This window comes from Manis pentadactyla, chromosome 11, assembly GCF_030020395.1.
Source record: "Manis pentadactyla isolate mManPen7 chromosome 11, mManPen7.hap1, whole genome shotgun sequence".
NCBI lineage: Eukaryota > Metazoa > Chordata > Mammalia > Pholidota > Manidae > Manis > Manis pentadactyla.
Window position 1 is genome coordinate 9,246,579 of NC_080029.1, and position 24,390 is coordinate 9,270,968.

Below are 24,390 nucleotides of genomic sequence, written 5' to 3' on the forward strand. Positions count from 1 at the left end.
TATGTGATAGAGAATTGTTTAGGTCCAAGTTGGTCATTTTAAGAGAAAAGTGGCTGCTTGGGTTGTCCAAGGCGTTGAGCCTCTAAACATTCTGAGCTAAAATAGCATTTGAAACACAGAGTACCAGAGACCTGAGCTGGAACCTGAAACTTTCTCTTGTGCGCTTACCTATTATCCAGTAACTTTAGTGCATCACTGCAACCCTGGAATTAACTTGATTCCCCAACTACCCTAAAAATAATATGTGTGTGAAACCAAGGCAATGCCCAACCCTCCGAGAATTTTTGCTAATCCCTAATACAAAGATAGAAATGCCTTTTGGATTTTTACTACGTCTATCTGACAAGACAGCTGTTGTAATAAATACTTCTCTGTGCGTGGGAGTGGCTCAGTTCTGCTAATCGCTGTTTCCCTTATCATGTGGGCTCAGCCTAGAGACATGAAGGGCCCACTTCCACTCTCCTGCTTTCCTTATCTGGGTAAAATGAAGAGAAATGGTGTAAATTGATTAGTTCAGTCTTGAACAGACCATGGAAGATGCAGGTGGAAATGGATCTACCAAGAAGCATTTATGAAAAGCCTAGATGCCCAGCACAACCTGTATCTGTTCTGGGGTTTGGAATATAAAGGTGGGAGGCTCGGGTGCCAGGCCTAAGCTTAAGAGTTCTTTTTGACTCTCCATGGAATTTTCCACCCCCCTTATCTTCCCCTTCCTGGGTTTGTGAAAAATGTACTTGTTAGGTCTGCAAAGGGTTATGCCTATTTCAAGATATCTTTATGTAAGGGTTGCAGGGTTTGAAGGAATCTGTACTCTCTTTCTCAGCTCCTAAACATTTGCACCCCCAAACAGTATCATCTTGCATGCATAGCCAACTATTTTGTTCTTCAGGTTTCATGGACATGAATTCATTTACATTGATCCTAAGAGAATGGTTCTCAGACATTTTGGTTCCCAAATTATATCCTCTTTCCGGTATTTGTAACATCTTTTTGACAGGCTTGAGCACTTTGGGTTCCTCTCTTTTAAGTTTTGGTACTTGCACAAGCACTTCTTAAAGTCCTACTGCCGAATCATAGCATTACCAGCAAGTCCCACAGAAAATTAAATATTCCTGAATTATCTTTGCTGGCTTTGCATTTGTGTATATGGAATATAGATGAGCTTTTTATACATTGTGAAACTAAAATGATAGCAATTTCAATCCAGAAATCCAATAAAAAAAAAAATAGGAGCCATAGCTTTTCACTTCTGGAAGTGGGGACACTCTTTTGTCCCCATGCTGCTTTTTTGCATAGAGGACAGAAACTCCCAGGCATTTAAAATCAGACACCTGCTGGACTTTGTTATGTTGAGAACCTTACTTTATTCAGATCCTATCTCCTAAGGTGATAATAAGAATTGAGTTTTAATCATGTAACATGGTAAGGTTTGATTAAAGGTGATAAAAGAATTGACTTTCCCTCAACTCTCTGTGGAATGAAAGGTTTTGTTTTGTATTATGCGTTTTACCAGCAGAAGAGTTTCCATAACTCAAAACTGTTACTATATTCCAGCAACTTCTGAAAAGGTGTCTGTCTGGACCACAGAATATAAACAACAAGGAGCCATCATGTGTCAAACCTGTTAAGAAAATGTATCTGTTAGCGGTAGTTTATGTCTGCCCCTGGTATTCACTGAGTTTGCAGCCAAATGAATATTTAGAACATGTTATTGTCCTCTTTTGAGTGATTGCTAAGATGTGTTGCCAAGGCCATATGCTATTTATGATGACTCAGAATTTCACTTAGTACTTCAACCTTTCAGCCTTAATAATTTCATGATTCCAAAGTTAAATCTTGCCATCATGCAAATCTATTGCTCCAGCCTTCTTCAAGAATTGATCTAACAAAAGATAAGAAATTCACCCAAACTTCATGAAGAGGGGCAGTGGTTTGGAAATGACATGAGATACTAAATATTGAATTAAAAAATTAAATATTTGTTCTGCTTTTATGACCAGAAAATCCCAATTAACTCTAAACTTTACACTTTCTTGAATGTGTAACCTACTGAGGTATAATTAACCGATACCAAATTTATGTAAGCCAGAGTTTCAGAGTTTTAATAAAAAACTCTATTATAAACTAATTTTACTCTGTAAAAAAAAAAGGGTGGGAGAGGACTTTGTAGAGACCTTACTTGAAAAATTGAGTGACCAAGAGGAGAAGGTGGCATATTTTCAGGCCTGCTCCCCCAGTGACCTGGTGTTTTCTTTTCCTATGGTAGCCTGTGTCAGTGTGGCTCCAAGTGTGCGTGTCGGTCCAGTTGGTGAGATATTCCCATTGGTTCATCTCTCTTCATACCATGCAGCTGCTGCCCTGTGATAATTCACATCTACTGCTGGCTGGCTGGGGACAATAATGTCTTCTTACGTGAAGAAATTTTTGCTTGTGTTAAAAATCATTTTTCAAAATTACTGTTTTGAGAAACTTGGGCCACTTTGGTGAGTCTCTGCCTTTACCCTGCAAGGCAGCTAGGGGGCACTAAGTCACTTACTTAGGAAGCAGGGTCAGTGAGAGCCAATACATATCTGCTGTCCGGGTTACATAGAGTGTCTGAGAATCAATCAGCTTGCCTGATTCTAGAAAGAGTCTCTCAATTCTTACCCAGGGCTTGTTCTTATTTTAGGAAACGGCTAACTTGCTTAGTTTTCTAATAAGCCACAAAAGATTAGAAGCAGGAAGTTTGAAAGGCCAACACTAAAGCAGGGAGATGCAAAGACTAACATGTTAACAGGTTTAAAAAATTAAGAAGCAGATACTCTGGGATTTTTTTGTTTTTAAAGCAGTATTCTGGGAGCATGTGATATAGGCAGAAGCAAACAGCCCTCACATGTCAATATTTCTTAAGCATTAGAACCTTATATAATAATTCCAAGTCATCAAGAAAAGGAAATTGTATTCCACATGCTTTGGAAACGTAGTATATATTAGATTGCCAACAAAAAACACACACACACATGGCTTAAAGGAGTTATGTTAAAAAACAGATCTTGGAGGAATGCTTTCTTCCCTCATTATGCCAAATAAACAACTCTATTCTACCTCTCTTATGAACCTCATTAGTCCATGGTAAGCAACTAAAAAATGCTAGATTAAATTAGGTGGTGAGGGATTGAATGACATTGACATAAATTGGGTTTTTCTAAATAGTGTGAAAGAAATGCGGGGCTTGAGAAAGCTCCACTAATATTAGGCCTGGAGACAGCCATCCATAAGGCAAGTCAGTGCTTGCTGTTGTAGTGTTCTATCCAGGATGTACAGAGGCGCTGAAGAATATCACCACTGCACTGCCTGCCGCCCAGCCCTACTGCAACTGCTGTTGAGGACCAAAACCCTTTTCGGGGGGTTTTGTATGTTTCTCCATTTTATTTTATGTGCCCTTCCCCTGCCAGCAGACTGTCAGCTTCTAGTCCTACAGAATTCATTTTCTGCCCCTGGTCCTTAGCACAATACCCAGCACTTAGTATGTGCTCAATGCATCATCCCTGAATGAGGAACATTGTGAATACAGGACAGTATCTCAAATCCCTTACCACGTGAAACTCATAGTGTTTAGTGCCAGTAAATGCATCTGCTGGCTAATTAAAATTTCCTATTTAGCAGATAGGAGCAACCCCCAGATGCTGTCTATAGGAGGTGAAGAAACCGTGGACCATGGAGCACCCCCCAGCTCTGCGCTAAGCAGGACACAGAGTGGGAAGGCACTGCCCCTCGGAGGACCTCAGCCTCAGGATGGGGAGTGTGAGAACGTTAGGACACACAGGAGAGCGGTGGGGTGGGAGGCTGAGGCCAGCCAGCCAGGGCCTCCGGTCAGAGGAAGCTTAGCAGAGGGCGTGGCGTTTGAACAGAGTGTTGAAAGAAGGGTAAAGAGCAGCTATTTACTAAGGAAAGACGTTCCAGGAAGAGGATACAACCAGGGCACAGGCCCTGTGGCCCAGGCGCCCTGCGGGGGAATGCGGGGAGTTTCTTTAGAAATGTGCACATGTGGACACAGCTGAGGGCCTTAGGATTCATCCTTGGGATGAAGGAAGGTCACAGAGAGCGTGTACGTGGCAGGATGCTTGAGAGATGAGCCAGCAGGGTGGTTCAGGATGAACTGGAGGCGGCTGAGGCTGACAGGGAGGCGGGGCTGGAGGCTGCCGTCGGGTCCCCTCCCATGGAACTATGCCGGGCCTCTGGGTGCCATCGGGGAGCGAAGGGCTCCTGGGCAAGCGGTCTTTGAAGGCAGGACTGACAGCGTCTGAAGGCTGGCAGGATGTGGGGAGAGGGCTGGGAAGAAGAGACGGACTCCAGCTTCTCCCCAGGTTGCTGGCTTAGCCACGTAGCTCCTACTTGCTGAGGCGGGGAATTCGGGAAGGGGGAAGGAGGATGAAGGGTTACTCGTGCACATTCTGAGTTTCAAGGAATCCTAAATCATCAGGTTATATCTGTAACGTAGGGGGCGATTATTCAGATCATTGCTTCTTCAGGTCTGCACCTGAATCAAAGCAAGTTGGGCAGGGAGAAGGAGAAAAAGAAGAAAAAAGAAGAAATCTGGAGAATGTAGGCAGTTAGGGAGGGACAGACTGTGAAGACGGAAAAGGAGGTCAGAGGAGAGACGGCAGCGAGTGCTTCCAGGAGACGGGGCCTGGAGCAGGACGTGTGGAGCCACAGAGGCCCAGGAAGCGTCAGAGCGTCGCCCGGCTTTGGCAGTGCTGGGTTGGGGTCCAGCTGTCGCCTTGCTCCATGACCTTGGTGTCCTCTGGCTGTTAATTTTGTGTGTTTGAGGCCAACTGAGAGTTTATAAACTGAACAGACTAGGTCCAGTCCTTTTTTCCACCTTCACCAGTGACACAAGCACACAGACATTGCAGTTTGGGTTCATTTGGGTGATGAAACAGTCTTGACTGCTGAAGCTGGCAGGACGTGTGGCTGCCTTCTCTCCTACCTGTTTATGGGGGTTGCTTGTTTGCTGAATATGGCTTTTTTAATTAGCCAAGAGGTGCATGCAGGGGCCATTGCCAGTTTTCTCTGCATCCCAACTCTCCCTCAAAGGAGAGATGTGGGATGAAAGGTCTAGAATCCCAGGCTGGGTCATGCGAGGTTGGCAGGTGCAAGGTCGTGTGGGTGTCTGGGGCCAGCTGTTTGCAGCAAGACTCTAAGGTTTGGTGGAGGGAGGCTCCTGCAGTGAAACGGCCTTCTCTGCTGGGAAATGTCTTGGGCCGTTCAAGAATTGTCATTAGGATCAACAGGTGTCTTATGGACTTGTGGACCTGTTTGACACAAGCCCCTGAAAATCCACTAACAGGGTGTGCCTCACCCCAAGTGTGGGCTTCCCCAAAGAACACAACCTTGTCTGCTCACCTGTCAGTGCAGGGGTGGCCCACATGCCCTGCCTGAGTTCTACTTCCTTAACTCATTGTCAAGGCCACGCCTCTGCGTGTCTGCCAGGCGGGACTAGAGGCCTCCCTGGCTTCCTGGGCACACTGCCTATCACACAGCGCTTCTAATATTATCACATGCTCACAGCAGCCCCGCCTGCCAGAGGCAAGGAGAGAACACTTCAGCAGATTTCAAAAACATGTCTCCAAGGAGCAAAACAGTAAACGATTTCTCTTCCTCCTCAGTGGAGAAGCCTTCCTGACAGCCTCTTCATGAGTGGCTCTCTGTCGTGAAGTCTTGTTCGCAAGCATAGTAATCAGAGGATTTAATTTCCCCGGGTAGCATATGTTTGCACAGAACTTTACGTTCGTAGTACATTCTGATCGTCCTTGTTCTCTGTGATCCTCATGACAGCTCCTGCAGGGAAGACGGGCTGGAAGTGGCCCCATTTCTGGGTGTGGGGACTTGTGCGTGGCTCTCGGCAGCTGGGGAAAGCAGAGCCCGGAGACACACCACGTCAGGAGATTTTCATCCAATGGGCTTTTCACCCTGCCAACCCACCCCAGCACGGGCAACACTCGCATCATCAAGGCTGCATTTCGGTTTCAGATCAAAAGCAAATAAGCCAGGTTCTTAGTATGGTGTGTTGCAATCAAACTGATGAAGCTGGGAGGGCGAGGGCAGCCACCCCTGTGCCAAGAATAATTGCACATCTTACATGTTTAGCAGCTGAAGAAAGAGTGGAGTATGGATGTGACCTCCCAAGTACCCAGCAATTCAGAGAACACAAAACCACAGTCATTGTCTGAAATGGGCTCAGCTTGCCCTGTGTGTTAATGGTTTATATGAAGTTGGGACTCTGACGTTTTTCTTGCTGCGTAATCAACATAACCAGAGAGTTCAGGGTTCAGCCCTGCTGTTTACACACACACACACACACACACACACCCTGCTGTTTACACACACACACACACACACCCTGCTGTTTACACACACACACACACACACACACACACACACACACACACACACGCACATACACACACTTCCCAGCTGCTGCTCCCTTTATCCCAGCACATACCTCAGGTGCAGACTTCTCACCAGTTACTAGAGCTGGCACTGTTCTTTGCAAAGTACCTTAATTGCTCATCAATAACCTTAAATAAGGAACACTTGACATTAATGAAGCCAGAGTTTAACATTTTGGGTTCCACATAGCTCTGTGTAAAAACATAACTGAAGAAATGGATTGGAATCTAATCATGACCAGAAAATGGTCCTCAGCTATGGCTACCAGACAGAATATGTAGCCATTGAGAGTGTGGGCTGAGGCCAGAGTACCTGGCTTTGTGCCCTAAATCAGTCACATGATAGCTGTGTGATGTTGGGCAAATTATTACTCTTTCTGTTCCCTCATTCGTAAAATTAGATAATGACAGTAGCTACCCTGAAGGGTGGGGTTGAGGATTAAATATGTTAGTATAAGAATAAATAAGTTAGTATATTTTAATAAATGTCAAAGATCATTATTATTCTCCATCATTCCAGACAGCGCGCTCACATTCCACCTTATCCAGAATGCCTTTTCTTAGACACTTGAGCCTTCACACCTGTCCTCTTTCTGGAATCCTCTAAGAGTGAGTTCTGTGCCGCGCAGTCTAGCATTCGATGACATTCAGTGTCGTCTTGTAATTTCAGTGTGAGTTCAGTATTTCCGTCTTAATGTTGCTTGTCCCGTAGATTGTAAATTCCTGATGGTAGGAATGCAGCTTGCTTTTGTTGGATTTCCACAATTCGTGGGCAATTACTAAACACTTAAACATCCTTGGAGTGTGGTATCACTATAAATAAGTAGGGAAAAAACTGAGGGTGTGGTAATATAGGCACAATAATCAATAGTTAAAACTTAAAAGTGTGAAGACATGTTGACACAAAAACTTGTACTAAAGGTTTATATATAACTAAATATAAATAAAAGCACTAAATGTGTTACTTATCATAGCCCCAAACTGGAAAAACCCAATTGTCCTTCAGCAAGTAAATGGCTAGACAAACCTGGTCTGTTCATACTGTGGAATACTACTCAGCAATAAAGAGGTGTGAACTTGACACAGCAACAACCTGGTTGAATCACCAGTGAATTATGCTGAGTGAAAATGGCCAATCCTCAAAGGTTACATTCTTTATGATTCTATTTATATGACATTCTTGAAACAGCAAAATTGTAGAAATGGGAACAGAGTAATGGCTGGCAAGGGTTGGGAGGGGATCAGAGCAAGGGTGGGAACAGCAGAGGGCTCTTTGCGGTGATGGAAATGGCTCTGTATCTTGAAGGCCTGAGTGTCAGTATCTAGTTGTGATATTATAGAGTTTTGCAAACTTAGGTACCATTGGAAAAAACTGGGTAGAAGGTACAGGGGATCTTGCCATGTAATTTATTTCAACTACATAATCTACAATTGTCTCAAAATCAAATGTTTAATTTTTACAAAAGAGTCAATTGGGTTGACCACTGATAGGAGAAAGCCTCTTTTAGAAGGACTTTATTTTTTAGGAGTGAAGTTTGTCGATTGCACCTTAACTTTTTGCTTCTGTTAGTACTTATTCTGTGGAGTAGACCAACATTTAGTCATGCTAAATGACGTTATTGTCTAACACAATCAAGTTTTACATCTTTTCTTAAATTGGGAGGAGGAACTTAGAGATGATCTCTTCCAATTCTCTCATTTCTCAGATTCAGAAACTTAGAAGTGACCCACAGTTACACAGCTAATTAGCGTCATTAACAAAGATAGGAACCCAGTCTTCCCAGGATCTGGTCCTATGCTTCCAACACACTTCATATTTTTATTTTACAAAAGCAGCACAATTCGTGTGTCTAGAGGAGTGTGTTGAATGACTCTGCTTCCCATACTTTGTGTCTGAGGCAGCTCATTGCCCTGCAGCAGCGGTGGCCCTGCTCAGTTACTGGGTGGCCGCGGCCAGGGGGAAGGCAGCCTCCTCACCACTAGCCGGGCTGGTGGATGTGCTCACCCTGCAAGCACATGGCAAGCTGGAGGGGAACAGACTCACTCTTGGAGAACTGGCTCAAAAAGAAAACAAAGAAAGAAGCTGAAAGCAGAGCCAGGTGGAGAGCCAGTCTCCACACCCAGATCAGGACTTGTCTGATGAAGCACCCTAGAAACGGTCACCCCAGTGTGAGTTTTTCATCTCTGCTTAGCCAGTAGTACTTATTTAAGTCATCACTAAGGGGAAAGAAAGCCAGGCTAGGGGCAGAGAAATGGGAACATAAATGTCCAGAACACCAATTACCACCCAGCGACCCTGGGCATGGCCCCTCCTTTCTGCCCTCTTGCCTCAATTTACCCATTCCTACAACAAGGAGTCAGATAAGCCATAAGAGTCATTCTAGCTTTTGTTCTATGCTTCCTGCGGGGACCAAACACACAAACAGCTAAGGATCACACCTACCAAATCAGACTCGTACAGGATCCCTGTTGAAAATGGCTAATCAATTGCAAATGTGAAACAGACCCAAGACATTTCCCCAGGCTTATTAAATCAGCCCCTGCTTCCTTGTGAGTGGTGCAGGGAACACACGTGGGGGAAAAGCAGTAAGAATTTCACTTTTTGGGAGACATTTTGTGGTGCTGCGCAAACAGCCCCTACTGCCAAATGAGTCAGAATTTCCGGATGGCATAATTTTAGGGCCTAGTTGTGGTTCCCTCTCCGGGGCCATTCTGAAAGGGAGGCCTCAGGGTGGGGTTTCCTGTGCTCAATTCCAGAGACGACAGGAGGGCTCACCCCCCATCCTGTGCCAGTGTTTTCTTTCCAGATAAGTTTCATTTCCTCTGCTTTCTGGAGCAGTGGGTAATGCTGAAGATGAGTTGAAGACTTCACACCCTCCCCTGTTCTCATACCTTGCTTACTTAACTGTTTCCCCTTCTGGATGGACTACAGTGGAATGACAAAAGCCTGCCCTAGAATTAACAAAAAATAAGGCCCTGTCTTTTCTGTCAGCCTTAAGAAAGTATTGGGAAAGTGTTCTGAGAAGAACCAAGCCCTGTAAAACTAAAGATAAGAACAATAGGAACAACAAAGATACTAATATCTGCATGGTATTTTGCAGTTTATGAGATACTTTTATCCCATATATTCTCATCTGTGAAATATTGTTGTTATCCCCACTTAACAGATGAGAAAACCAAGGTTCTAAAGATGTTACATGGCTTGTTAAGGTTCACTCAGTTAAGTAGCAGAGCTGGCCTGGAATTTGGGCTGTCCAGCTCCAAAGCTCCGCAACACATGAGCAGTGAGAGGGACAGTTCATTTCTGTGCACAACACTGCCCTGTTCTCCATATTCCCAGGGACTAGCACACAGTAGGTGCTCAGGAAATGTCTGATGAAGGGCTGGATAGCTGTATGCCAAAAACTAGTGAGCATACCACACCCAGAACAGCTCACATGAGCTGGGTACTCAATACCAGGAATAAAACCATTCAACATAAATTCCTGTTATTAGACCCATTTAACAGAAAGGAAGCCAAGGATGAGTAACAAGCTGAAAGTTGCAAACTTGGGCAATTTGACACCAGAGCTTGAGCTCTTTACTCCTACCTGCAACAGGGCATCCCTTACTGTAGGAAACTGACTTCCATCCTTCTAGCAACCATGCCAGGGCCATCTTAAACCACTGTGCAATCACCTGACCTGTTTATGCCTTACTTGCCTCCATAGAACAGAACTAATTAGGCTTTTCCTAACTACCTGGAGTATCTTTGCAGATATTTAATGAAGAGATCCACATGAAAACACTTGGAAAAGCAAAGAGCATTATCCAAATGCCAAGTAGTCTCTTGTTATAATGGCTAATCGCCCTCTGCAACTTCAGCTTGGATGGTGTCACCCCAAGGCCTAACTTCGAATGGAGTCAGGGTGATAATGAGAAACATAATAGGACACCTAGAGCCAGTAAAGGGCAAGGATGGGAGAAGCGCTTTGTGTGTATCTCCTATGACTCTTAATAACTATATCTTAATGAACGGGCACTAAGGGGGTGTGGCTGGCACTCTGGCATTCTAAATCAAGCTAAGTCTACCCCAGTGCTAATTTTGGGTTTTGGCATCCTGCTCTGGTAAGAATTAGATTTAGGCTAGTTATTTAACTCTTCAAGCCCTGCCTCCTTTTCTTCATCTGCAAAATGGGTGTAGCCACACCTAAATTGTAAAGACTGGAGCCTGCATGGTAGAGAGTTCAACAAATTGTGTCTTCCCTTAGCGGCTTTCATCCCCATCCTAAGGAGGTGAAACCGCCCTGTGCACCTGTAGTTACTCCCAGGAAGAGCTTGGACTAGGGTAGAAGATCTGGGCTGGGGTTGAGGACAAAGGGCTTGAAGGCACTGGGAGACAAAGGCACGGAAAGGTAAGATTTAGACTTTCTCCTGCAAGGTGAAACAGGTGGTGGAGTCGCTGGATTAGCGGTTGGCAGACAGTTGGGAGGATGAGTCCTTCGTGGGTAGGGGCTCCTGGAGAGAAAGGGAGGCAGATCCTTGGGCCTCGGGATCGTAGGGGGTTCAGATAAGGGGTGGGATTCACCTTTCTTGTGGCTCACCGCCCATTGCCGCGGCTCGTCATCCTGGCGGTCTCCCAACCTAGCTTGGCACCCAGAGGTCCCCTGCGCGGTGGCTCGCGAACCGTGGGTGGGAGGGGCCGGATGGGGCGCCCTCACTGTCTGGCTGGCTGATGGGTGTCACTTCCTTCTTGGATTTCGAGCCTCGGGGAGGGGTGCGCCTGCCTCTGCCCCAACCTCGGCTCTGAGAGGGCAACACCTGCCAGCTCCCCAGCCCTCTCCTCAAGTCTGGACCCCAGAGGAACTCCCTCCCTAGATCTAACTTTCCCCAGGGGAGATGGGCTCCGCGCCATCTGCAAGGATGAGACCCGGGCTGTGGCAGGCGGGAGGAGGGGCTGGGGCTCGGGGCGGAGAGGGCACCCTGGGGGCCGGGCGGGGAGCAGGGATGGGGCTCCCTCCCCCGGGGGGGGGGGGGCGGTCTGCGTTGGGCACCGCCGGGCTGATGTCGACCCGGGGGCCCCCGCAGAGCGCAGAGCCGGGAGCGTTCCTCCTGGGCCGGGACGGGGTGGCGGGGCCCCGAAGCGCCTCCTGCGGCGGGTCCCCGGGGGCCCGGGCGAGGGCGGGTGTCCGGGCCCCGCCCCGCCCCCGCCCCGCCCCCGCCCCTCTCCGGAGCCGCCGGGACGCGGGGAGGAGGAGGGCGGCGCGGCCGGAGCTGCCCGCGGCGCCGCGCTCCTGCACCTCCGGGCCGGGTGAGTGGCGCGGGGCCGGGCAGGTCGGGGCCTGGGCCCCCGGCCCAGCCCTGAGGCCTCCCCCAGGGGCGGGGGTCGCCGACCGTCCAGGGCAGTGAGGGGGCGCGCCCGGCGTTGGGGCGGGGGCCCGGGTGACAGCTGCGGCGGGCGGGTATTTTTAGTTTAAATCAAACCAGCCGTTCCTTGCAGCCTGCGAAATCCCCGACCCTTTCCGCTCCCCAACCCCGGAGGTTCAGTCCCCAGGAAAAACCCCCTAAGCCCCTGGCAGCGCGTCGCCGGCGGCCGGGGCGCCTCCTCCAGCCTTCGCTCTGCCTCCGTCTGGGGCAGGCGGACCTGTCACCGCGGGCTCGCGCCGCCGCGCGTTCTCGGCCTGGGCAGTAAACGCGGACGCGAGTTCGCGCTCCCGGCGACCACGAGTTCGCTCAGTGGTACTGGAGGGAACCCAGAGCCGGCGGTGTGGCGGGGTCGAGGGGAAGTCTCGCGCGGCAGGCTCGGTTTCATTCAGATACCTCCCGGCTGTGCAGCCTTGGGCAGCTGCTCAGCCTCTCTGAGCCTCATCCCACATCTCTAAAAGGAGACATAGCCACAGATCTGCAGGGACCGAGGGAGCCCCAAATGGATACTGATTCCCCTTAGGCCTGCAGATCTTGACTCCAGTTGACCTGGTGGATGTGGCCCTGTGGTTAACCCAGGGGCAGTGGGTGCCCCCAAGTAGCCAGTAGACCTCTGTTTCAAAACTCTTGGGCAGGGGACTTGAACTGGGGTGGGTGATAATGAATGCTACAATATTATCACTTTGGCCCTGAAGCTCTGGCTCAAGGCTTCTTTGGAACCCTCTCCCAGGTTCAGGTCTCTTTCCCTTATGAAGGGTTTACTTCCTCCTGGCACTAGTGAGGGGCTTTCTGCTGCCATGGGCTGCCAGTGGGGGAGCCTGGCATCCCTGGGGGTGTGCCCCGGCCCATAGGAGGAGGATAGAGGAGACAGTGGAGAAAAGTGTCCTCCCAGAAAAGGGAGCATGTCACAAAATCACTGCCCTTCTGAGCTTGAGACAGCCTCTCGTTCACCAAGAAAAGAGGACACTGGCCCAGAGAGGGAGAGGGAGTTTTTCCCAAAGCTGCACAACCAGTAACAGAACCTGGCTCTCCTGGAGTGCCCTGCACTGCAGGGCAGCCCCCAGCCCCCAGGGGTCCAGAGCCAGGAGGTGGCAGGGGTGAGCCCATGCCAACAGGCTGTTTGCTCCTTTTCCTGTAACCGTGCCCCAGCGGGGCTCTGACACATGTGGGTCTGCACATTCCTCAGCAGGACTGTGCTTGGCCACCGACAGCCACAGCTGTGCCAAGCCTGCTGGCCTCGGGGCATCATTTACTGCCAGAGAGTCCCCTCGGAGGGCAGCTGGAGGGGGGAGGTGGCTGGGAAAGCTTATTTCTGGAACTCATCTCTTTCTGGAGAAGGCCCCGAGGAGTTGGTGGTGGTACCTGGCGGGTGGTGGGGAGAGTCCAGACTCAGGTTTCTGCCTCGGGTGCAGGCTGGTCCCCGCAGACACCCATCAGGGTGAGGTTGAGCTCCCCCGTCTCTGTGGAACAACCATCCAGCCCAGGTGCTTTCTTTGTGACTCCCCAGAAGCTGCGGACCTGACCATGCCTGGGTGGCCCTTCCAGCTTGTGATGCAGGAACCACAGGCAGGGGGTTGTTGGGGGATCCCAGCTGGGCTGCAGGATGACCTCTGCCCCTGGGGGCAAGACTGGGCTGGTCCAGCACAACCTCCACAGAATCGTGGAGCCCCTGGGAATCCAGGGGGCAGCAGGGCCTCTGGTGCTGCCCAGCGGTTAGGAATGGGGTGGCTGGGTCCTGCCTTAGCCGTGGAACAGTCACTTCACCTTGCAGAGTTTTGATTTCCTTCCCACCAGAGGGGAGATAACCCTGATGCCTGTGTCATAGTGCGCCGTGAGCATCAAAGGAGACGTTCCATGAACACCATGGTGTGTGGTGCCAGACACAGTCCATGTGAGCAGTTGTCACAGTTCGGGGTGACAGGGCCCGGTTGGGGCCCGATCCCCCCCCCCCATTCCCCCAGCTCTGCCCTTTACCTCTCTTCCTTGATATCCTGGTGTTTGTCAAATTGTGGGGTGGCTCTGGATCATCCCCCTCAGAGCCCATCTGGCCCAGCGAGCTAGTCCATGATCCGGGCAGAGATTTGAGAGGGGCCTGCAGGGAGGCTCCGTGAGTCTGTAGGCTCTTCACGAAGCACGTCCTGTCTCTCCCCACTTATGATTCTGACGGCAGGGCAGGCTGCCATTGCGAGCTTGTTTATGGATGAGACAGATTCAGAGGTGGGGTGTGGTAGAGATAGGGTTTGAACTCAGGGCTTTTAACTTGATGCTCTCCATTACACCACACAACCTGTCTCAAACAATAGGAGGACAGTGTTGCACATTAATCATCAGAACAGTACAGACGAGGAAGGATGCCAGGCATCATTAATGCATTGATATTTGCTGGGAAAAAAAAGATTCTGAGCTTCTTTCTGCTGTCACATGTAAAAGTAGCCCACCAGGGCCACCAAGAAAGGAACCTGGGAGGAGCAGATGGAAGTTACAGAAGTGTCTGCTAACTCAGCACCTGCCAGGGAATCATGGCTTCAGGATTTAGGGTTGATGTGCCTGGGGATGAGCAGCTAGGAAGCAGATGGGACAGTCCTGCAGTCAAAACCTCAATTATTTCATTTCTGAAAAAGAGAGAAAAGGCCCCAACACCCCCTTGAGGGGTTGCTGTAAAGATAAATGAGACAATTGGAGACAACACTCAGCAGAATGGCCAGCAGGATGGGGACATGCTGTAAAGAGGGGTTATAACGGTTTTCATCATTACTAATCCTCCTAATGTAACTGTAACAATGTACCGAGCCCGCACCTCTGCCCGGATTTCGAGGCTGCAGAATTGGCCCAGGGCATCCAGCATCTCTGAAACGCTTTGAAACGCTGAGCAGAGAGCTACTAAGGAAGTTACGAAGCCCAAAACACAAATACTAAACAAGTTGTTGAGTGATCCTTACATGACAGGTGAAGTGGTGGCAAAAATCAAAAAGGTGATTGGCTACTTTAATTAAAAGTCAGATATCATGTTGAGGGGATGGCTTGGCACTGGGAAGTCCATGGAGGGCTGTTACAAAGGAATTCACCTTGTACTTATTTGTAAGTACATGTTTGTTTTATGCAAGCCTGTATACATAAATTCTGTTTCAACAGTTTAAGCAAGTTAAAAAAGGCAATAGAATGTAATGCAAAATCAGGCTGGTTATCTTTGGTGGGGCAGAAGGTGCAGGATCAGGGAGGGCCAGCTCCACCTGCAGTGGGATCCATTATCTTGTTTCTTTGGACCAGTGGTGGGCTTGTGGGTATTACTTTAAAATATTTTTATGGCTCATCATTTACAAATATCTACGTACAATACATAGTTGGCCTGTGAACAAAATAGGTTTGAATTGTGTAGGTCCACTTTTACAGAATTTCTTCAATAAATATATTAGAAAATTTTTTGGAGACTTGCAATAATTTGAAAAAACATTTTCTTTTCTCTAGCTTACTTTATTGTAAGAATACAGTGTAAAGTACATATAACATACAAAATCTGTGTTCATTGACTATGTTATGGCTAAGGCTTCTGGTCAATAGTAGGCTATTAGGAGTTAAGTTTTTGGGGGAATCAAAAATTATATGAGGATTTTCCACTATGTGGGGGTCAGCACTCCAACCCCCACACTGGTCAACGGTCAGTTGTATATTCCATTGTATATATCAAATGGAACATTTTCACAAATCTCTCTTAGAAAATCAGAGTCTTCCCATGGATTCAAATGTTTCTTCCCACAGATCCAAATGTTAATCTGGCTGGATTTAAAAGATTAAACAACCACAAATCCTGTTTTATGACAGACACGTGACTTCTCTTTCTTTAGGAGAAGTAATTTCCCTCTTCTGAAGTTCACACAAGAAAATGACATTAACACTCTATGATCTCAGATTATCAACAGGATAAATCAGAGTCCTCCCCTGAGGAGTTTTGCTTCTTAATCAGAAAATGCTGAAATGTTTGAGCTGACAGGAACTTCAGGTCACCTGGACCAACCTGCTAGTGTCATGGCTGAAGGGAGTGCCCCGACCAAGGTCAACATTAGACACATAGGCAGAGGAGTTTGCTCTGGGCTGCCACGCCTGTGTGACTCTCAAAAGGACACCACCGTCACACCTGTGCTACTTCTGTACAAGGGCCACAGCTTCCTCCTGGGGACAGGTGGGAAAACGGGGGGTCAAACTAGTGTGATCATTTTAATTTTAAAAAGTCAAAAGAGAGCTACAACAGGCTGTTAGCACACACTTCCAGAATTTACCTGAACAAAAACATCATCAAAAGAAACAGAAGAGCAGTATTTAGAGTCTCCTTTCCTAGATGAGCCCTCTTAGGACAGCTCCTTACATTCCCACTCTGCATGCTTGGAATCTGTGACGTATTAGTGCCATGAGCATGCTTATCCCCATTTTCAGTTGGGCAAACCCATTCCGAGAGGTTAAATGCCTTGCTCCAGCTCCAGATCACATGGTAGGTAAGTGGTGGAGCGGTGTGCACGCAGCAGCTGCAACCCCCAGCAGCCCGGCCCAGCCTGGCGAGGCCTCAGGACATGCCCTTGTCCAGGGTGATTGGGCGGTGTCCCCCCAGCTGTCAGATCACACAAAGCTCTGAAGGCTGCCGGCTCCAACTGCCAAACCTGCCTCCTAGGACACAGCTTGCTCTGCAGGAAGGGCAGCAATGAAGTGAGAATAGTGGGAACCCGTCCCATTGGGCCCTGGTGCTTTCAGCACTCACTTTGATTCCTAGCCACCACCTTTCTGCCCAATTGAGGATGTTCTTTGGGCCTTCCCTCTGCAGAGCTGTCCACCAAGGGCAACGGGACTCAAACAGTCAGGCATCCCAGGACTGGTACTCTTGGTGGTGGTTTCCTGATGCTCTGTGTGCATGGAGGCAGCCGTTGGGACCCCAGCCCATGTGTTCACCTGGGCAGTGGAGTCTGGGGGCAGGTCCCAGCCCTGCTTTGTGCTCTGGGGCCAGTCAGAGCCCGTGAACCCATTTCTCACCTATCTGACTGGGCTGGTGGTTCCTCCCTGTAGGACAGGGCTTCTGTGAGGCTCTGATGACAGAGAACTTTGCACAAGTCAGGCAGCTTTCAGAGACTGGGAAACAAACCCTTCCTGTATGTGCCTGGAGAGATCATGTGTGTGCAGTGTTCAAGAAGCATTCAGAAGCGACAGCTGCAGTGGAGTCTAAGAAAATGCCAGGACCAGCTGGAACCTTAGAGGTTATCTCATCTGAGCTTCTCTTCTTACCTGTGGGGAAACTGAGTCTCCATGAGCAGAAATGGCTGGCCCAAGTATCTCAGGTGCCTTGGAGCTTATCTGGGATCTAGACAGTGTCCTCTGGGCTAGTACCCTTCCCTTAGAACCATCTACCCTAAATGTCCTTTTCTTCAGCGTTGGTGATGTAACACAATTTGCGGTGATGATTGCTCGAGTGAAAAGGGGAGGCCAGTCTCTAGGGTTGGGCCCTGCTGGCCATCACCAAGGCATGGGCGGAGTAGGGGGGCTACTGTCATCACTGGTTGGACTCTAAGCCAGGAGCTTTATTTGAGATCTCAAAACAGCTGAGCCCCTCCCAAATTCACATTTGCTGAAATGACACAGCAGGCTGACCCACTGGGGTAGCCTCTTTCCTGGTTGTTTCAAAGAGCTGGTCGTTCTTTGGTGATGGGAGGAGTCCACAGTTTCAGACCTGTTTGACCTCCACCTGGGAAATTGTTGATTTCCTGCCCTTTAAAATGGGAGGTTGGAGTTAGGGGGTCTGCAAGGTGCCTGGTGGTCTGTATGTTCTCTTATTCAAGAGTCGCAGCCTTGCAGTGGGTGTTTGGGGCCTCGAGTCTGGCCACTTCAGTCTGCACCCTCCCCCCACTGCAAAAGGGGGCAGGTCACTTAAGCAGGTGATTCTCTGCTTATCTGCCTCCTATGGCTCCCTCTTGCTCCCCCAAGTCCCTGGCCTGCCCAGCTGGCATTTGATGCTTCTATACCGGGGGCTAACTCTGGTCCCAAAGTCACCCTGATCTTTCTCACTTAAGCCCACTGTCCCGCTGTTACCCCTGCTTCTCCTCACCAACACCTCCTGGCTAGACAACACCTCCTTCTAGAAGCCTGCCTCAGCCACCCCTACAGGTGGTGATTTCTGTTTTCATGTTCCATTGCACTTCGATGTGATATTTAATGTTGGATTCCCTCTAGACTGGGACCTCCTTGAAGACCGGGATACAGTAGTTTTCATTCTCACATCCAAGCTAGAGAGAGGTGGTTATTTTTTGATTCAATGGCTTTGTACTTTAAAGCAGGAGCTTACAGACTTCAGGGGAGTTGATGCTCACAACACCCTTGAATGAAGTGATTAATATGATTAAGTGATTAATCATTAATGATAATGATTCCCAGGACACAGGAGAAAGGTGGGCTCCAGAGTCATGGCCTGAGGCTGGGGAGAGGTGTGACACGTGTCACCTCCCTTTGTGGCCCTCTTTAAGGGACTGCCTTCTGGGAGGACTGTCTGTTTTCCTAGGTTCTCTGGGAGGCAGCCCTGGAGCTTTGCACACATCTCTTGGCCCCTCTGGGACTCGTATCTGACCATCATTCATTCTCTCTTGAGCACACCCAGCTTTCATGCTTGGGCCTTCCTTCCTGCTCTGCTCTCTGCCCGAAGGGTGCCCGCCCCAGGTGTCTCTGCGGCTGCTGCTTCTGTTCATTGGGATCTCGCCTCACAGTTACAGCCTCTAGGGGACCTTCCCAACCGCACAGTAGCTCCCAACCCATCCCAGTCCTGTCTCCCTGTCTCATTGTTTTCTAGTACTTAACACTACCTAAAATTATTTTTGTTATTTTTTGCAATTGGATTTATATTTTCTCTCCTCTCCTAGAACTGCATGAGGGCAGGAATTTTTCTGTCCCCAGAGCCTGGCCATAGTAGCTGCTCAGTATGTATTTATGGATGAAGGAAAGAATGAATGAATACACTGACAGGGAACAGGTGCCCTTGAAGAGTCACTGCAGAGTTCATCCTCACAGCGGGCATCAGTTCAGCCCTTACTGACCACCAGCCTTGCTCTAAATGGTCTCTGCATTTTCTGTCCTACAAAGACTGAGCATATGAGGTATGCTCAGATATTCCCATTTTGCAGAGAGGTTAAGTAACCTGCCCTCAGCTACTTAGCAATGGAGTTGGGAGGTGAATTCAGATCAGCCGGCCCCAGAGCTCCTGCAGGTAACCGCCAGCCTGTGCTGGCCTTTCCCTGCTGGGGTGCACGGACAGGCCATGGTGAGTCAGACTGGAACTTGGGCCTCCTCGCTAGGCAGCCAGCTCTTTCTCTGCAAACCCCGGTTGCTCTCACACCCAGGCCATTCCTCCAAGGAAATTCTTTCTGTGTGGTCACAGGTTTCCTAGAGTGGGATCTGCCCTGGAGCCCTCCATCCTGAACGCACCCTTTTCTCTCTGGGTTCCGAGGAACCCCGTCTGCGGCTTGCTCACTAGCTGTTGGGAACTTGGTGACCACAGCCGGCAGTTGTAGGTTGGATGTGAGCCAGTGGGGTTGCCAGGTTAAATTCCCTTACTCAGGACTAGGCAGAAAGAGAGCCTGACTTACATAATTTGCCTATTGATCTGTTTGCTGATTTCCAATTCAACTTTGCTCAGAAATTATTTTATTTTTTATTGAAATATAATTGGTATACAGAATGATACTGGTTTCAGTGTACAACACAGTGCTTTGACAATTACAAACATTAATAAATGCTCAGAAGTAATTTTAGAAAATGGATTTTTAAAGACTTCTATCTTGTGGTACCTGCTGTCCCCATTTCCTTCTGGGTAAAAAAACTGACCACGCTGGGGACCAGGGGTCATGTGGCAGGTGCTCCCACCCAGTCTTGCTTTGCTCCTTAGCCCTGAAGTCTCTCCGTTTGTCCCCTTAGGAAGCAGTGGGGCTGCTCACCCAGCTCCTAGGTGGAGCCGACTTCGGTTTGGGAGCCGGAGGGGCACGTGTTTGGGGCTGGGATCTGGGCCCTTCTGCCCTAGAAGCCGTATGCCTAAGGGCAGCCACATCCCTTCAAGGAGCTGACACTGACTGAGAGGGACACAGGAAGGACCCTTTAATTTTGTCAGAGGGCAGTCTTTCTAGGCCTCAACTTCCTTCTCAGTTAAGTGGGAGGACACGTGCTACACATGTGTTATACGTGCTGGGTGTGTGTGAGCATGTCTTGCACACTACAAATCCCTGCCTGGAGCTGAGGGGTCATTAGTGTTGTTAGTTTCGCCCACGGGGCAAGTGACAGCTGTCTTCCTGTGCAAAGACAGTCAGGCTTTCTACTTGGCTGAGTACCTCTCTGCTCCTGGCTCTGAGGTGTGGGGATGGCAGCTTTCAGTGATGGAATCAAACAGACCTGGGCTGGGACCCTGGCTCTGTCACCTGCAGTGTGATCTGGCACATCACATACCCTCCACAGGCCTGGACAGCTCTCCTGTTCAGTGAGGCTGGCCACACCTTACCAGCTTGGTTGCTGTGTGCCACAGATGTGATTGGATGTGTGAGCAATTACAGCCCAAAGCAGATGCCCCTGGTTCTGGCCTCTTCCCTTTCCAGCGTCTCCAAGCACTCCCCATTTTTCCCAGGTGCTCACTAGCTGGGAGGTGACTTTGCTGACAGTGTGGGTCACTTGGCCTGCCTCTGCCCCCAGCGCTCACAGTAGCTGATCCAGCGCAGCTGCTGGTGGGTCAGCCCTTGGCTCATGTGTTCTTGGCCAAGGCTCAGGCCCCGGCAGGTGCATGGCCACAGGATGGGCTGGAGTCAACCCAGCATGCCTTGTCCCCTTTTGGAGGACACTTCTACTAGGGTACAGGGTGCAGACCGCATACCTTGATCACTTGTTTCCCTCCCAGGGTCCCAATCATCCCTAATGGCCAGGGTGACTTTCTTCTTTTATAGAATTGGCCATGGGAAAGAAGTCAATGTCATCTAGTCAGTGTCACCAGCCCTGAGCCTCGGGGTCCTCCTCAGTACAGCCCAGGGGCTGAAACTAGGTCAGATCTCCGAGTTTGGACCATAGGCTACTAGAAACCGACAGTATGTAATCGGTGTCCCCAGCTTGCTGCACAGAGTGGTGTAACTCCCTTCGCCAACTTCCTCTCCAACTTCCTTTTGTCTTTTTCTTTTCATCCTTCTGATTATTCGATGTTCTTGTAATCATCTGGGCTCCACATTATGCCAGTGGGTGAATCACTGGGCCTGCGGCCACTTATCTTGTTTTTAAAAGCTCCCCAGGTGATCCTGCTGCACAGGATGCTGAAAACCACTGGGTTTGGGCAGGAGGACTTGGTCTCCGTGTGGTGCTCTGTGGTCTGGCAGCTCTGTAACCCCGGCCCACCGCTAACTATGAGCAGCCCCCTGGTGCAAGCTCGCAGCAGCTCCAGACAGAGTTAAATAAACGGCACTTATAGTCATTGTATTTATTCGTTATGATGGTCTGTACTTGGCAATTGATCCTCACCCTGGTTTTCTATTTGAAGTAAAGATAAGAAGTCTCCTTCTAAAATAAGCTAAAGTTTAAATGGTGGGATTTTTTAAGAAGCTAATGAGAAAAAACAGTCATGACAGCATCTCCACATGTGGCAAAAATCATGGATGTGCTTTGGCTGATGTGTGTGTAAGCACGGAACCACAGACTCTAAGGGCCCTCCAGGCTGGCATCCTGGCGGATCGAGGGGCCCTCTGGGGCTGGCCCCAGACCTTGACTTCTGGGATCAAGGGCCCCTTGCCCCTGTGCTCAGATCACAAATTCTCCAGGAAGGAAACAAACAGAACTTCAGTGAACAGACCCTGCCTGCCCTGCCGACTTTTTCTCCCTGTCAGGTGGCATCTGCTTGTCATCACTGGAGAGTTGGCCTGTGTGCCTGTCTTTCATGATTGTGTGAGGTTCCTGTTGTCTTTTGACTGGGGATGTCTGTTAACTAGGGAGTCACACTGTGGCCCCCTGGAGAGGGTGGATGCCCCAAACCAGAATCCAGCCACGATTCAGATCTTGGAGGCCGTGGGCAGGTGGCACTAACAGAAGGTCCCTGGCGGTGCAGGGAAGACCTCAGCTTACTGGCAAATATCATGTCAATGTCTAAAGTAAGGGAAACTCCAGAGGAAAAACCCCAATGGAGACACAAGTCCAGCACCTGGAAAGCTTTGTTGATTAGCCTATTCTGGATGTCAGAGATTTATTCTATTTGCTGAATGTCAGAGTATGGACTCTTCTAGATCCTCAGGCCTGACGGAATGCTGTGCTGATAGGCAGGGGTGGGGTGAGGTATTTCCTTTGACGTGATAGTGTGCATCCCTGCAGCTTTAGAACAGATCAGACGTTTTCTATGAGGGGGTAGATAGTGAATATTTTTGGCTTTATGGGCCATACAGTCTCTTGAAATTATTTACTTTTTCCACTGTATCTAGAAATCAGTTTCCTCCCCTGTTCACCACTGGACTTACTATTTGCTGACTGAATGAACTAAGTCATTGACATGTGGTTCTATTTGAAGGAGCAGACAGAAGATTGAGACCTGTTTCAAGAACAAAAATGATTAGAACAGGGACTTGCTCAAATTAGCAAGCTGCGTCCTCTGCTGTGCAGAGGGCCCCTAGAACAGGGGCATGCAAATGAATGGGCATGACTTTGTCCCAATAAAGCTTTACTTAGGAACATTGGAATTTGAATCTCATGTAATTTTCACCTGTCACAAAATGTTACCCTTCTTTTGATTTTTTTTTTTAACCACTTAGAACTATGAACATCATCCTTTGCTAGAGATCTGTGCAGAAACAGGCAGTGGGCTGTGGTTTGTGGCCCCCTGTTCTAGGGGCCCTCTGCACAGCAGCGGACACAGCTTGCTGATTTGAGCAAGTCCCTGTTCTAATCATTCAATCTTCTGTCTGCTCCCTCAGATAGAACCACATGTCAATGACTCAGTTCATTCGTTCAGCAAATAGTAAGTCCAGTGGTGAACAGGGGAGGAAACTGGCAGCAGAAACTTGTCCAACGCTGGCTGTGGAACCTTGGGCTGGTGTGTTAGCCTCTCTGAGCTTCACTCTTCCATCTGGAGAGGAAATAATTGTGAGACCTGCCACATCAGTAAAATAATCAGTGCTAGCCTTAGCTCATACCTGGCACACAGCACACTCCACGCAGGGTAGCTCTTTGCTCTCCCCTCTGTAAAGGGTTCAAGGGGACAGACGGGTGAGTATGCTTTATCCCTTTAGCCAGCCTTGCATAGTTTCATGGAGAAGGAGGCCTAGAGAAGTTACGAGCTTGGCCAAGGTCACGAGCTAATAATAAATGGCAGAGCTAGGGGACTGTGTGACTCGGAAGACCTAGCTGGTTGCACGCGGTGCCCTTGCAGGGGCTCAGAAGGGAGAGAAATCTAGTGTATCTAGCTCTATCTAGATACTTTCTGAGGGGTTTATTTCATCATTAGCATCTTTCCTGTTACAGCCCTGCTCTTGGAACTCCTGCGTGCTGTGCCTCACATTCATGGGGGACCAGCTTCATTTGGGGGACCTCACAAACCACCAGTAGTTTGGAGAGACACCAGGCTGAGGGTGTTCTGTGAATATCTCAGGCGGGATTTTGTTGTTCTGTATGTGGGGAGCAGAAGCCGCCGCCTGGATTGAGGCGTCAGGGGAAGGCCAAGTTTTCCTGCCTCCCTGTCGGGAGCGAATGTCAGTGCAAAATGTTGGTTTTCCCTTGTGTAAAATGAAGATGGAAGTGTCATAGTCAGTCACCCGTTGCTGCCAACAAGCAGAGCACATAGGAGTTGGGCGCCTGCATTGGGCCTTGCTCTGAATGCACAAGGAAGGCTGGGGAGGAAGCCTGGCCTTGGATTGCAGAGGGCTCGGGAGAGAGAGCTCATAATGAGGTAGACAAAGAAGGGATCAGAGAGTGTGCTGAAGCTGTGACTACCAGCCGAGCCAGGTGGACCCAGCCAGTGTTTTCTGCACACCTTGCACTTGTCTGAAGCCCTCCTCAGAGAGGGTCACACACACAGGCATCAGACTCCACAGTCTGCTCTCCCGTCTGTCCCCTGGAGTGGCTCCCTCTTGGCTGCACCAGACACAGCCCGCTGGAAACCCAGCCTCCACCTCTGAGCGGCTGGGAAGTCAGGTGGGGTTGTCAGGACTGGAAGGGGGGCTCTTAGGAGAGGACGGTGAAGGGTGAAGCGGATGTGACCACTGTCCCCAGTTTGCCAGAGGGTGAGGGGTTTCCTAGGGCACATGGCTGTCAGGGCTAAAACCGGGAGAGTCCTGGGCAAGCCAGGATGAGCTGGCCACCTGAGGTCAGTGGAGTCACGGCACCCTGCTCGTGGCATTGGGTGGTCCCAGCCACGGGTGGGCAGCAGCAAGAGGGGTCCGCTCCCCTGGGCCTCGGGCCTCCTTCAGACTGGATTGCTCCTGTTCTGCTCACAGAGGCCCTGAGCATGAAGAAGGACTGACTCTGCTGACCCCAACCTGTGAGCACCCAGAAGGCAGAAGCCACCCCTGTCTGCAGGCCAACCCCT

At 49.4% G+C, this 24,390-nt stretch overlaps 1 protein-coding gene across 5 annotated transcripts in view; it reads left to right on the forward strand.

Annotated features, from left to right (window-relative positions):
* Nucleotides 1-11,581: 11,581 nt before the first annotated feature.
* Nucleotides 11,582-24,390, forward strand: part of SYNE3 (spectrin repeat containing nuclear envelope family member 3) — a 95,244-nt gene continuing 82,435 nt past the window's right edge. For 4 of the 5 annotated variants that reach the window (XM_036882028.2, XM_036882027.2, XM_036882029.2 and 1 more), the window contains exon 1: nt 11,582-11,721. The gene's annotated coding sequence lies outside the window, so the exon portion shown is untranslated. The remainder of the gene's footprint in view (nt 11,722-24,390) is intronic. The other variant, XM_036882030.2, reaches the window with a different exon arrangement.